This window comes from Cavia porcellus, unplaced genomic scaffold (genome assembly GCF_034190915.1).
Source record: "Cavia porcellus strain 051 isolate PalLab524CR breed Dunkin Hartley unplaced genomic scaffold, mCavPor4.1 scaffold_30, whole genome shotgun sequence".
NCBI classification, from domain to species: domain Eukaryota; kingdom Metazoa; phylum Chordata; class Mammalia; order Rodentia; family Caviidae; genus Cavia; species Cavia porcellus.
In genome coordinates, this window is record NW_026947513.1 from 9,186,375 (window position 1) to 9,201,077 (window position 14,703).

General features: G+C 36.9%; 1 pseudogene; it reads right to left on the reverse strand.

The window, feature by feature from the left end:
• LOC100715683 (heat shock protein HSP 90-alpha-like) overlaps positions 1-11,248 on the reverse strand; it is an 83,953-nt pseudogene extending 72,705 nt beyond the window's left edge.
• Positions 11,249-14,703: the final 3,455 nt, after the last annotated feature.

The window sequence follows — 14,703 nt, forward strand, 5'->3', positions numbered from 1 at the left end:
CAGTCTTTCACTGCAAACATCTGGGTTTTGGAAATGGCACACTTTTTAATACATTGCTGAGTCCTTGAGAGGGCGGAAATAGCACTGTGAATGTTCTTAACCCCTTCTCCAACAAGCTGAACTGGCCTAGGTTGAAGTCCCAAATTTCAGGGAGCTGGAAGGAATATTTGGCCTGAGGGAAGATGCAAGAACAATGCTAAAAGTTCAGGCGAAGAGGCTGCAGCTTGGCAGTGAAGTGTAGGAGTAGGGAGAATACCTCTGAGATTGGGTGGGGGGCTTAAAAGAAGAAATGTGGCTGAAACTGAGAAGCAAATGCATTCCTTGCGCCCCCTCTCTTTCCATCCAAGCACCTAGGAAACTGGCCTTCATCATCTCAGCATAATGCTAAGTGAAATAAATAAGATACAGAAGATTAAATATCATGTAATTTGTTCTATGTGAGAAATCCAAAATATAAACAATTCCAAGAGTGATATAAAAGATAGCAGGAAACAGGGAGGTGGGGCTGCGGAGATGCCAAGGAGATGGGGTGGGTAATGGGAGGCTGGAGAAGAGAAGGGCAAGTCAAATGATTGGGAAGATGAATCCCAAGGCGAATGTACTTGTATCACAAACGTATCCTACTAAAAAAGAAACTAAAAAAATCTGAAAATGGATTCTTTGGAAAAGGATAAAACAGAAGTTTATGCACTAGGAGGTATCAGGCAGAATGATGGTCTGGACCTCTTAGAAAATTTAAATCATGTGATTTTATGTGTGTTGAAAACTTACTGTTGAAGCCTTCAATGACTCTTGGTTTAGCTCCAGAGGATCTGACTTGCTGAAGGAAAGTTGCAGGAAAATACCGACAGTATCCTTGAGTGACACCCTCCCTTCACAGGGTCTAAGCCAGAATTGCTTACAGGGTTTATTAAGTACAAGAGGTCTGAGCAATGAATTACTGCCTGCAAGGCACTTTCCCAGCACAACTCTACACTGTGGAAGAAAACAGTCAGTCTACACTGTATCTATTTTTAGGAAATGATTTTGTCAAAGGAGTAAGGCATCTTTTGGAGAGGAAGATGTCAGGCTGGTGATATGGATTAGTGGTAGAGTGCTTCCTTGGTCTGCATGAGGCTCTGGATTTGATCTCTACCACATAATCCAACCAACTAAACAACAAACAAATATTTCATTAAGAGATGTCAGCATCATTTTAGATATTGTAGTCATCCAGGTGACGTTTCTAGACTCTACAGGACACGATCACTTTCAGGTTGCAGCCTTGCTGAGGTCCTAACTGATGGTCTTTGGTTTAAGGTAAAGTCAGAATCCCACTGTCTTCTCTTACTATCTGCAACCTTATAAGGAACAGACCACTTCAGTCCACTTCCTTTTATTTCATTCCTTTCACCTACAAAAGAGTTATGAATCTATTGTGTAACTTTCTAGAGATTATTGCAGATTACCTGGATGCTTTTGCAAACTGCTCTAAGAAGGTTTAGGAATTCATTATAGTATAGTCTCCCTATTAAAAAAAAGTCTAATTAGGGAAATATTAATAACGGAAATGACTTGTGGAGTCAGGAAGTTTAGAATCTGTGTAGAAGTTTTAAACTAGGATCACTCTTCTTCTTTCTTGCCATTCTCCATTGAGAAGTAGCCTATGTTCTCTTTGTGAATGTGAGTAGTCTTGAGAATGCTCTGGTCAAATATGCATGGTGGTAATAATGACATACAATTTCTGAGGTGAGGTTCTAAAAGGCCATGAAATTTCTTTCTCTCCTGCAATGCTGCATCTTTGGAGGTTCAGGCTGGGATGCTCTCTTTTGGATTTGGCCTCTATACTGGGAGAAGCTCAGGCCACAGGGCCGATGTTACCTGGGTTTCTCTAGTTGATGGACTGAACTGAACTAAGTGTTCAAATCATTCCTCTCCAGGAGCCTGATGTGACTGAAAAGCCACCCTAAAAGTGGATGGTTCGGTACCAGTCATTAGAGCTTCTTGCTCTTTAAGCCACCCCTGGCCACCCAAACCTTTCCAGCACGGGCCCCAAGACTCTTTGGGGAAGACATAAACATCTTCTTCAGTGCTGTCTGCATGATTAACCCACAGAATCTGTGAGAATCACAAAGTTAGTAATTCATTTCACTAAATTTGAGATGGTCTTTGATGCAAAAATAGAAACCGAGACAAAATTTTTGTATGAGAAGAAGTAGGATATGCAACAAAAATCTAAAACATGTGGCTTTGAGATTAGGTGGTGCTTTAGCATTGGAAGACCCTGAGGAGACCTAGTGGGAGACTGGCAGACTAAAAGAAGCTATTCGCAATGGGTTTCAGGCAGCAGAGAAAAATTTATCAGAATTCAGGACAAAGGAGAACCTTATTATGTAGCAGAGGAAGATTTTTGAAATCTTGTCAACCATACGAATCAAAGTAGGAAATATGTAGTAAAATGATGAATCTGGCTACACATATTTCCAGGAATAATATTAAGAGTATTTCTTTACCTCCATGTCATAGGTTAAAATAGAGAGAATTAAAATATAAAAAGAAAAAGGAATTACTTTTCATGGAATACTTAAAGCAACTATAAAAGTTCCAAAACTTTATGTTTGAAAATACAACTTTTTTTTTTTTTGAAAATAAAACTATTTATCACCCTCAGCGTACCCCAGAGCAGATAAAATAAGACCAGGGAATGAGTAAGAAAATGTTTCTGTAGAGTAAAAAAAGAAGTCAGAATGGGACTATAAAATATTTTGTTAGGACCTCAGAACTATTTAAAATGGTGCTCATAATTCTTCCTAGGCTCACCCAAAAATCCTGTTTGTCCAGCTACACGCCTTCTAAAATTTAAAGGTGGTGTCTAGTGTCAGCTTTATATCAGACCCCAAGTAGAGAATAACCTATGAATAGATTTATGGGTATAACTTCTGCTGTGTGGTGGAATGGATCATAAATTGGTGCATAAGAAACTGACAAAGGTTTTAAGATAACTATATTGACAAAATATCATCAGTTATGAACTCCAAGGGAGAGAGACAGGAAAAAGCATAAAGAGACTCCTGGACTCCTATATTTCAGTGGGCAGGGTACAGGCTAAGCAAAGAGCTGAGCTAACAAAGGTATTTTTATCCAAAAGGAAAGGTTACTAAAAGGAAGTATTCTCAGGCTAGAGGTTGGATTTAAGATCCATAGAGAATAAGTTTCAAAAAGTAAGGAGAATAAAACTCTAAAAATCAGTAACATGTGCCATCCGGGGTTCAGGATTATTAAAATCCCAAGGTTGGTTATGTGCCTGCCATTACCTCTGTATACAGGGAAACCTATAATATTTATCTTGTGCTCCCTACGTGGATATTGTATGGCTGGGTAGCAGACAGCCTCTTTAGTTTAATCATTTTCACTTAAGAAGAACATGCCTGATGAACATTATCCAAATTTTGATTTAGGTGACAACATTGTGACTTTGAATTTGAGACTGATGCTATGCAGAAGAGATTCTTTTGAACACAATTGAGAAAAAGTGAAGTTTTTTTTTTTCATTTGGAAGAAATGTAAATAATCTGTGGTCAGAATTTAGAGATTTTCAGATATTTTCTACAATTAATGAGTACTTTTCACTTAGTAAGTGATGATTGTATACTGTTCTATTGAATCTTGGAATTCTGTGAGTTCTGAGGGAAGAGATTGGCAGCTGTCAGCTTGTCTTGAAGCATTCCTCTAGGGATCTGTTTTGTGGAAACTCATCCTGTGTAGTAGTACCTATCAACACACTCAGCTGTGACCAACCTTCATGTAGTCTCAGTCACATGCCAGGTATATGGGTGAAGAAGTTACCTTGGAAGTGGACCTTTCAGTCTTGACTGTCCTAGTTCTCATGTTTTGGGTATAAAAGTGCTAAATTATGCTGTATACCTGAACTTCCACCACTGTAAAACAGGCAAACTATTCCTACCATACCTTGCCCAAATTCTTGACTGACTACATTCATGAATAAAATGTCATTAATAAAATTAAGTTTCAGCATAGTTCATTATAAGAGTAATTAGAAAACCATATAAGGGTCATTTAAAATGTATTTCTCCATAGTTCTATAGCAACTATGAAATATGCTGTAGCAAACAGTGATCATAATAGTCATAACTTATACCTCCTACAAATCTTGCATGTTTAACACTAACATCAAAAAGAGATAGTATTGGTAGATACTGAGTAGATAGCGTGCATTAAATTAAAGGTACACACATGTACACCGATAGAAAGACACACCACAGACACACACACACGAACTACTATGTGCTGAGGCTGCTGTAGGTAGCCTCAGACTGGTGGCTCAGAAGCTGAAAATGCTTTTCTCACAGCTCTGGAGGATGAAAGTCTGAGAGCAAAGTGTCAGCGAGGTTGTCTTTCCCGAGACTTCTCTCTGTCACTTGGATATGGCTGTCTATCCCTTTTTCTTCAAGTGGTATTTTCTGTTTTCATGCATGCTAATCCCTTCTTACAAGGAAGCCAGTTATATGGAATTAGAGCTACCCAGTAAACCTCGTTTAGCTTTTATTACTATTTAAAGACTGTTCCTTTAAATGCAGCCATATTCTGAGGTCTGGGGCTCAGGATTGCAGCATAGGAATTTTGAGGGAGGAATAGTTCAGCCCGTAGCTGTATGTATCTACTAACATAGATACAGATAGATAGAGAAAACTTGTGTCTATAGACACAGAGATCTATCTATCTATCTATCTATCTATCTATCTATCTATCTATCTATCATCTTTCCATCTCTGTAACTATCTTATTTATCTATGTATCTTCTAGCCAGGAGAGTACAAGCAATTTTTCATGCTGGTTTAATATTTCTAAATACATTTCACAATATTTTTTCTCATATTCTCTGGAACACTTCTTTTTTATTTCCTAGGAATAATTTCTAGCCTTTGCTGAGGATATCATTTCTGAAAGAATACCTTCTGTTTAACGATATTGCTAGTTTGAGCCCCTCAAGAAGGAAATGAGAAAAAGTTCTGTCTTCCTTCTATTATAACTGAATATTGGACACCAATATGCCATCTTACCAAATCGGCTTTGTAAAAAGTTTTGTTTTGATCATCCAGTCACAGATCTGGCTGCCAGAAGTTCTAATGTATATCTCCACACTCTGAAATTTTTGAAATTTCAAGTGTGCTCAGAGAAAAGAATCCAGAGCCGTCATAAAAAATACTTCTGCTGTGTTTTGTATTTAATTGTGAAGAAGCGGCACAGAATATTCACAGAAAAAGAATTGAAGAACAACAACAACAGAAAAGCCTCTTCTTAAAAGTACTTCTCTTTCTACCTTAGGTGTAATGAAAAAGAAGAAAATAATGGTGCTTTCTATGCTAGAGGAAAATGCGTACACACTGTAAAGATGAACTGTTTATATGATAATGCAGAGTGCCAGGGATTAAAACTCCTTTTATATTAGTGGAGGAAGTGTTGTGGTAAAATTGTTTTGTGGCTTTCTTTGAGGAATGTGTTGTACTCTTGCATGGAGTGCCATTAAAAATAATAAACTACATCAGTGACAAAGGCTAAATAAACCTCACCCGGAGAGGACTGAGTGAACTTGGCATTCTTTATGTCCCGTGGCTCCAGGTCAGCCACATCAAAGGCAGACATTCTCGGTGGGTCCCTGGATATTTTCCTCCAGACTGTGCTCGGAGTCTCTGTTGCCCACTAGGAACGACTTGTATTTATTCATTAATGTTAGCACAAGCACGCTCACAGGACTCTCAGTGCTACTGACTCTCATGGGTTTCCTGCAGAGAACTACTGAGGTCACCTTGATTCTTTACTCTTGGGGTTTTAGGAAGCTACTGGTATCTTATTTTCTTCTCTCTTCTGTTGTTAATCTAATAAACAACCAAATGAAGTAGCACACCTTGCTTGTGCCAGTTTGCCTCCTCACGCTTGTCTTAGCGAATGATTTGCATGTAAGATGGCTTGAGTGATTTATACCTTGGACACACTACTTTTCTACAGAGGCCCTTCTAGGGTGTCTATGTGAAAATTTACTTAGTCCCTTGTGTTATTCATCTTTCTGGCACTGTGACAAATACCTGAAATAATCAATTAAAAAGGAGAAAAGATTTATTTTGGTTCATGGTTTCAGAGGCTTCAACCATGGTGATGGGGTCCATTGTTTCTTGGGCCTGGGTCTGGGCTGCACATTATGATGAGGAGCTCATAGTGAGACAAAGTTGTTTGCTTTCTGGTGGCTGGAAAGGGGGAAAGGGGAGGGGAGAGAGAGAGAGAGAGAGAGAGAGAGAGAGAGAGAGAGAGAGAGACAGAGACAGAGAGAGACAGAGAGAGAGACAGAGAGACAGAGAGAGAGAGACAGAGACAGACAGAGAGACAGACAGAGAGACAGACAGAGAGAGAGAGACAGAGAGAGAGAGACACAAAGAGAGAGAGACAGAGAGAGAGGCAGAGAGACAGACAGATAGACAGACAGACAGAGAGAGAGAGACAGACAGAGAGACCGAGCTCCTAATATTCTAATATTCCTTTGAAGGGCATGTCCCTAATTCCCTCTCTTGTTATCACTAGGTCCCACTCTTAAATGCTCAATCTCTTCTCAAGAGCACCCCAAGGTGGCAACCAAGTGTTTAGCCTGTAGATCTTTGGGGTCATTCAAGGCTTAAACCAAAATGCTCCTTTCTTGTTGTGATATCAATTCCTCTTCTCCATTCCTTATAACTGGCATGTTTTTCTTTCTTGTTTATGTTTTGAGTATATTTACCATATTGTAATTAAAATTCTAAGAAAGATAGGACAATGCCTTTCTTGATCTAGAGGAAAAAGGATATCTATCTTTCTATCTACCTATGTCTATCTGTCTATCTATCTATCTATCTATCTATCTATCTATCTATCTATCTGTGTATCTATCTATCTATCTATCTATCTATATATCTATCTATCTATATGTTTGTCTATCTGTCTTCTATCTATCTATCTATCTATCTATCTATCTATCTATCTATCTCTATCTATATGTCTATCTGTCTACTATCTGTCTATCTATCTATCTATATGTCTGTCTACCTGTCTACCTGTCTATCTATCTATCTATCTATCTATCTATCTATCTATCTATATTACAGAAGTAAGGATTACGAGAAGACAGCTACAAAGTTTCTTTTGAGGCTGTTAGATTGTTCTCATTAATCATTTTTAATCTTCAAAGACTCTGGCTTGTAACAGATTTAAAAGTCATAAAACTCACTTTTGGATTTCAGGAAGAATTTATCATGAGAATTACTTTTGATTTTAGATGAAAGGGTAAATCTCACATTCCCTGATGAAAAAAAAATTTTCATTCTCTTCCATTTGCATGTTCTTATATTTGGCATTTGCTTCGATCTTAAAAAGCAATTTAGGCAGAGTTTTCAAAGTTTTTCTCATTACAGCTAAGTGGGAATCTTTGAGTAACTATTTTGTCATGAATAGCATAAAATGAATGAGATATATCATTGTTGTAGTTATCAAGAAAAATATAGATTTAAAGTTTTACAAAGCACTTGTCTATAAACAGGAATTATAAAACAAAACAAAACATAACTTTGATCTAATGTAGGCAACTGTATTAAGGAATTACAAAATGAAATTTCCAGAAAAAACTGATTTAAGTGGCAGTTTAGATGTTTCTGTTCATGTTCATGTCAATCTCTAGTTTAGGTCATTTTGGCATACTTTTCATGAGTATATTTGATGTTTATTCTGAATTATATGCATATATTATGATTATGAAGTTTGAAAATGTAGCTTCCATCAAGCAAAGAAGCTATTGAAGCTCTCGTGATAGAGGTTTACAGTCTAGCTGTCATAATATCCATTATTTCTGGAAGTTCTTGATTACTCCAATCACAAAAATAAATAGAAAGCTTTGGTGACAAGAAAGATTTTTATCTCAGATTACTCATAAAAATTAATTCAGTGAGAACTACAAACCTCTATAGGAATAGTAAAACAAACAAGCTTTTGAAAGAAAAAGAGGAGATTATCTTTATAACTTTGGAATTGGTGAGCATTTCAGAACAAGTTTCAAAAAACACTAATAGCAAAAGTACAAAAATGACAATTTGGTCTCCTGTTTACCAAATGATCTCATTAGAAAGGTGCAAGGCAAACCACATTGTTGGAGGAAACATTTTCAAAATATTTATCTTATAAAAGACTAATATGCATAATAGAATACAAAATTCTACTAGTCAAATTTTAAGAGATGGAAAATTCTGTTCTACAAACAGCAAAAGCCTTGAGGTCTATGTAAAAATGAGTGTATTTACAGTAGCCATTTGCAAATCTGCTTAAAACTTTTTAAACACAAATATGGCAGCTTTATTTATAACAGCTAAAGAATAGAAATAAGAGATGCTCTTTACTAAGCACATGGGGAATCAACTGTGGTACTCCATGCAATGCAATGCTCATCAATACAATGAACAAACTATAGATTCATACCATGACTTTGCCACATATCCAGGGAATTATGTTGAGTGAAATATGTCAGTCATGAAAGTACTATATTGTATGATTCTATTCATATAACACTCTTAAAATGAGAGAACTACAGACATGGAGGACAGTCAGGGGTTGCCAGGGATTAACAATGGGGATGAGATCAAAAGTAAGCATGGTGATACAAGGGCAAAGTTCTCATAAACTGTTTATTGGTTCTCCACATGCATGAGTCTTAACATATATTTCTATCCTTTCTATATTAGAGGGAGGAACAAAACAAAGCAAGACAAAACAAAACATATTCGTATAAATACATGAAATGAAAAAGACATATAAGACCACTGTACAAGGGGTTCTACCATGGTTACTGTGTTGTTCCTTGTTATTTTCAATAGAATTGGCTATATCATCAGACATAGTATAATTAAATACATCAGTACATAACAGTATTAATAAAAACACAATTTTGTATGTAGTATAAAACTTCAAAAACGGGTAGTAATCAAGCCAGAATGGGTATCATAGTGAGTCTTGTCATCATCAGCCTAAATCAGACTTGATACTATCAATCATAATAGTTTTGAATAAAATCTGTCAATATCAAACAGCAATCAAACAAATCAGATTTAACTAAGATCAGTCATGATAAACCAGTATAAGTCATACAGGGCTCTAAATTAAGTTGATAGGAAATTAAAGATAATTACGTGCTATATCGTGGTGTTTTTGGGGTAGCTGTCTGTACCCTCAAATCTAATGCAAGCAGACAAACTGGGACAGAATAAAATCTGTCTAAGCAGAGTGATGTAATATAGGCTTTAATTCTTGATACACTATTAACAATATGTTCTGCTGTCTTTTTAAAGACCATTCCTCCCCTTTCACTTCCCCAGGGTGCACTGTGTATTTTTGAGGCTCACCTAGACCCTCAGTCTTAAACTGGGGAGGAGGGTCTGCTACCTAAGTGGTTCCAAACCTTCTCCCTCCTGGACTTGATCTCTAATTATATTCCTTTACCTATTAAAGCCTGTATTTCCAACCTATCCACAAATACTGGTCTAGTTGCCCCTATTACTCTCTGGCTCCCTGTCCCATACAGCATTGTTTTCCCATATTTGATTTTCAGTCCATATACCTCTTTTCAGGTTAATTGTATCACCTATAGAGAGCATCTCAGTGGACCCTACCTCCTGATCTACTCTACCTGTGATTCTCTCTCTTTTTTTAAAATTTATATACAAGGCCATCTGTGTTAGAGTTTATAACCAACCTTCTCTGCCTAATTTCTGTCATGCTCTTTGTTTGCTATCAGTTGTCTGCTTGTCTTCTTTACTCTGTTTTCTGTAACATTCATTGAGGCCTCTCTGCCACTGTTCCTGGAATCCTAGTAGTTTTCTCTCTCTCTAGAATACCCTGTAGTATTCTCTGTAGAGTTGGATTGGTGTTCGCCAACTCCCCCAGTTCCTCTTTATCTTGGAAGCATCATGTTTCTCCCTTAATTCATAGAGACAGTTTTTCAGGATATATCAATCTGGGCTGGAGGTTATTTTTTTTTCAGGGCTTGGAATATTTTGCTTCAAGCTCTTCTTGACTTGATGGCTTGTCTCAAGAAGTCTGCCATAATTCTGATGGGCCTTCCTTTATAGGTGACTTGTTTCTTATCTCTAACAGCTTTTAATATTATGTTCTTATATTGGATTTCTGAGATCTTGATTATTATATGCCTGGGTGTGGCTCTGTTTTGGTTGTAGGTGGCTGGAGTTCTGTATGCCTCATATATCTGAATATCATTTCCTTTTCCTATGTTTGGGAAGTTTTCCTTAATTATTTCTGTGAATAGCCTTTGTAATTTCTTTGTTTGTACCCCTGCTTCTTCATTCACATTCTTTATTATTCAGTTATTGTTACTGCTTGTTTCCTTGTTATTTTCAAAAAAGGTTTTCCTTTCATAATCCCACACTGCAAACCTGTCCTCCAGTTTGGATAATCTAACCTTGAACTTTTTTCAAGCAATTTTGCCAGCTTTCAATGGAGTTTTTAATTTCCTGGTAATCTCTTTGAATTTGCTTCATGTATTCTATATTTTCTTTATATTCTTCATCAAATGGTTCTCTCCTTTGTTTGTGTTCCTCCATTCTTTCATCTGTGTCTTCTTGAGAGGTGTTTAGCATTTCTTTTATTAATCTATTTATATCTTGCTTTACCTGGTTTAATATTTCACTTTGAGCTTGTGTATGAGGTCACGAAGGTAATTTCTTTATGTCCACTGATGCTGTGTCTAATATTGCATGTTTGCTGTCCTCAATCTCTTTTTATTTACCTTTCTTGAATTAGTGTTCACAGGCTTGGAGGCTGGGGGCTTTTTCTTATTGTTTCCTCTTCTCATATTTTTTGTTTCTTCCATACAGGTATATAAAGAAGGCTCCAGTCCCCTTTTTTTGGTTGATTCTGGTTCTTCTGAAGCGCTGGCTAGGTGACCCTGCCTACTCCAGTGTGCTATTGAAGTGCAAATAGGGACAGCATATGCTGGCCCCTCACCTCCGGGTCAGCCAAAACCCCCCCCCCCCAGGCCTTCACTGCGCCTTAGTGTGCACAGCATGTAAGGAATTGTCCTGGGACATCCTACTGGTTCCCAGCCAGGGGCATGACCCAAGCCAGGCACCTCTCACCACAGGTCAATGCAGGTCGCCTGCTGGCTCTGCTTTCTGTTGGTTTCGCAGATCCCGACTTCAGTACATCCACACCCCAGCGCGACCATGGCTCTGGAGAGTCCAAGCAGTGGGAACCCAGGCAGCTTGCTGAGTTGCAGCCATGCGAGTTCGGCCACGCCAGCCAGTGCAGCTCCCTTCTGCTCTTACATCTCCCCACCAAGGCCTTCAGGCTACCAGCCTCCAGCTCACTGTGCCGGTGCATCTCCAGCTTCCACCGGTGCTTGTGGCACAGTGGGACCAGCTCTGGTGAGAGCACAGCCAGCTACTTGCCTTCTTCTGTTCAAGTTTTTCTTTTTTCAAATTCTGTCTGTGGGCTTCAGTTCTCACTTTAGTTTCTTCCTTGGTAAAGGGTTTCTATTTCTTTCCTGCATCAGAATGCTATTTTCTAGCATCTGGGCTGTTTCTCTCAGAGAGGCTTTTTAGTTTGCTGCTTACTGTTTCACCATCTTTCGATTTTATCTGCTTAAAACTCTTGCTCAACAGAGAAAGGAAATCCAAACCTGACTGAAAACCACTACCAAATGATTAGTACAGTTAAATGAAATAGAATGTAAATTACCAATATTGGCAAGAATATAGAGTAAGAGAAATTTCCATATATTGTTGTTGGAGTGATTGTTTTAATTACTTTGAAAAATTTGGCAATATTCACTAATATTAGGGATTCACTAGTCATATGATTTCAGCAATTCCAATCCCAGGTATAAATTCAAGAGAAACGAATAAGAAAATATGAAAAGCATACGTAAGAATATTCAATGCAATCCAGCCTTTAGAGAGTGGATAATGTGTTTCCATAAATACATTAAGGAATATTCTTCAGAAATTAAAAATAACAAATTCTGATAAGTGCAACCACATGGATAAATCCCTTAAAAGGTAATGCAGAATAAAAAAGGTAGTCATAGAAGCATTCCAAATGTTCAGTTCCATTTATATGAAGTTCAAGATCAGCTAAATCTAGATCACAGTGAAGGAAGCCCCAGTAATGCTTACCTCCCTGGGGAGGAACTGAAAAATGATTCCATAAGTGATTCTGGGATGGTGGCATGGTAGTGTTTTAAGATTGATCTGGGTGATGATGACGTTGGTAGACACAAATATAAATATCTTATTTTACTATACATTTAAAATTTATTTTAGTGAATTTAAGCTATAATTCAATATAAAATATATACTATGTATTACTTATATTTTATTATTTTATCTGTTATTCATGATTTTGTACTTGAGTCCTCTCTAAATGAAAGGGATTTCCCCTCTCTGGGGGCTCTTACACTTTATGTGGCAATATTTCTCTGCTCTAATCAAGGCCATGTATCAGAAAATTAGAGGTAACCCCTGTACAGAATATGGTGAAATGCTCATGTTAGCCAGCCCCAGGCAGATTTAGCTTTGTTTTTCTCATGGAAACCTAAGTAAAGATTCTCATCATGTTTTCCCTTCATTCCTTCTGCCACTTGACTGGTTCTGAGGCTTCTCTGTGTGGTTCTGAGTAGCTTAGCATGTTCTTTCTTATGAGGACTATAAAAATTATATTTTATGGCCCTTATCTCCTTATCTTTTGGCTTTGCTTGGTACCTAAATAATAAGGAAACCAAAAAATTTAAAACACAGTAAGACAATCAAAATTGCAATGCTAGCATGTTTTATAAGTCTTTGTAAACAACTACAATTAAAGCACAGTTAATTGCATAGTTTAAGATGGGTAGGAAATATTACAAGACTAATTATTCAGTAAAAAATAAATAAAAAGACAGAATATGTCACCAACAAGATGGTAGCTTATAAGCCCAAGTGGCATAAACAGAAATATGCAGGAGCAGTTCAATTACTATTTGAAACAATATTTATAATTCTTCATATTTTACACAAGAACAAGTATGTATTAATATGGAACGATATAAAATGATTAGAACTATTTATAGTTGCAAGCAGTGGAAGAAGCAATCAAACAGATTAAGAAAGAAAGAGGAAAGGAAGGAAGGAAGAAGCAAAGGAAACATGGATAAAAGGTAAAAGAAGAGAAGGAAAAGCAAGGGAAGGGAAAGGAAAGGAAGGGAGAAGAGAAAGAACATTTTCTAGCTAATAAAATGGTGTCAGCTTGGAAAACTGAACATCACAGAATAACATGGACAAGATCACTGGACATGCGAATGTCAAACCATTAACAAAGAGAAGAATAAAGGGAAGGGAGGGGGATGGGAGTGATGGCAGAGGAGCTGTTTGGAACAATAGTGTGTACATTAAAAAGTTGTGCTTGCAATAACTCCACTCTCTATATCCTTATATATTATTAACTGTTATAATAAAATCGTATATTAATCAGATAATTTGACCAAAATTTTTGATAGCCTTTGATATTCAATAATTCACAAAATACATACATATAACAAAAATTTCTTTGTATTATAGATAAAATTATAGTTTTACTTGGTTTTGTACACTAGTTTGGAATACTCCAAAGTGGATAAAATTTTCTATACATATTTTCTGACTAACTTGTCATCTTCATTTTTACCACGATTACTGAAATTACTTCCTTTAGATAGATATTGAGAGAGAATAGATTGCATCTGCCATTGTGATACAGACATAAAGGGCTGTCATTTCCTGAAGTGACCAGTAGGGTGTTCTACTATTCAGATAAGTAAGTTCACTAGAACTATTGCAAGAAGAGAAAGTAGTACTTTGACAGAGCCTTAGCAGTGTTTCAGAAAGTCTTTCAAAGTACAAATTTGATCGCAGAAATGTAAGGTTCATGTGTAGCAATTTTGGTTCAGTGAACATAAATCTTGAAGAAATTTTTTTCTTTTGAAGAAACTTTCGATTAATAAACAACTGCTTAATATATGAGCTGTTTGGCTACTCTTAGAGCAGAGCTGTTTATTCACAAAAGCAAATTATGTGCTTAAAAATGTCAGCATTTTAGGAAATTTCCAGACCCAACAATTAAATTATTTTTATGGTTTAAAGCCTTATCCACTCTGGACAAGACTTGAAAACAAAACCAAGTTGATACAAGTGACTTTAGACATTGATCCTGACAGATTGTCTTAATGCAGTTGTTTCAGTTCCTGAAGTGAAATATAGGGCATGGGGAAGGCCATATTATTATCAGGGTTCTAATACCATTGGGATGGAATATGGGTCAGGGAAGTGTCAGAGAAAGGCAGTCAGTTTTATTAACAGTGGAAGTACATTCTAAGAATTAAAATTTCATGAGTACATCTTTGAATAAGAGAAATGTTTTGCCAAAGTATATATATATTTCTATTATGTATTATATATATTACATAATTGTTGTTGATAAAAATACCAAACATACACAGTTTAAAGGAGAAAAAGCTTATTTTGGCTCAAGCTTTAGTTCTTGGCTGACAGGTTGTTACGTAGACACATCATGACAGAAGGGCACGATGGAAGAAAGCTGCTGAGGTCATGGCATGTAGTAGCAGAGAGATAAGGAAAGAGCCAGAAAGGAGAGAACCAGGGAGTGGAT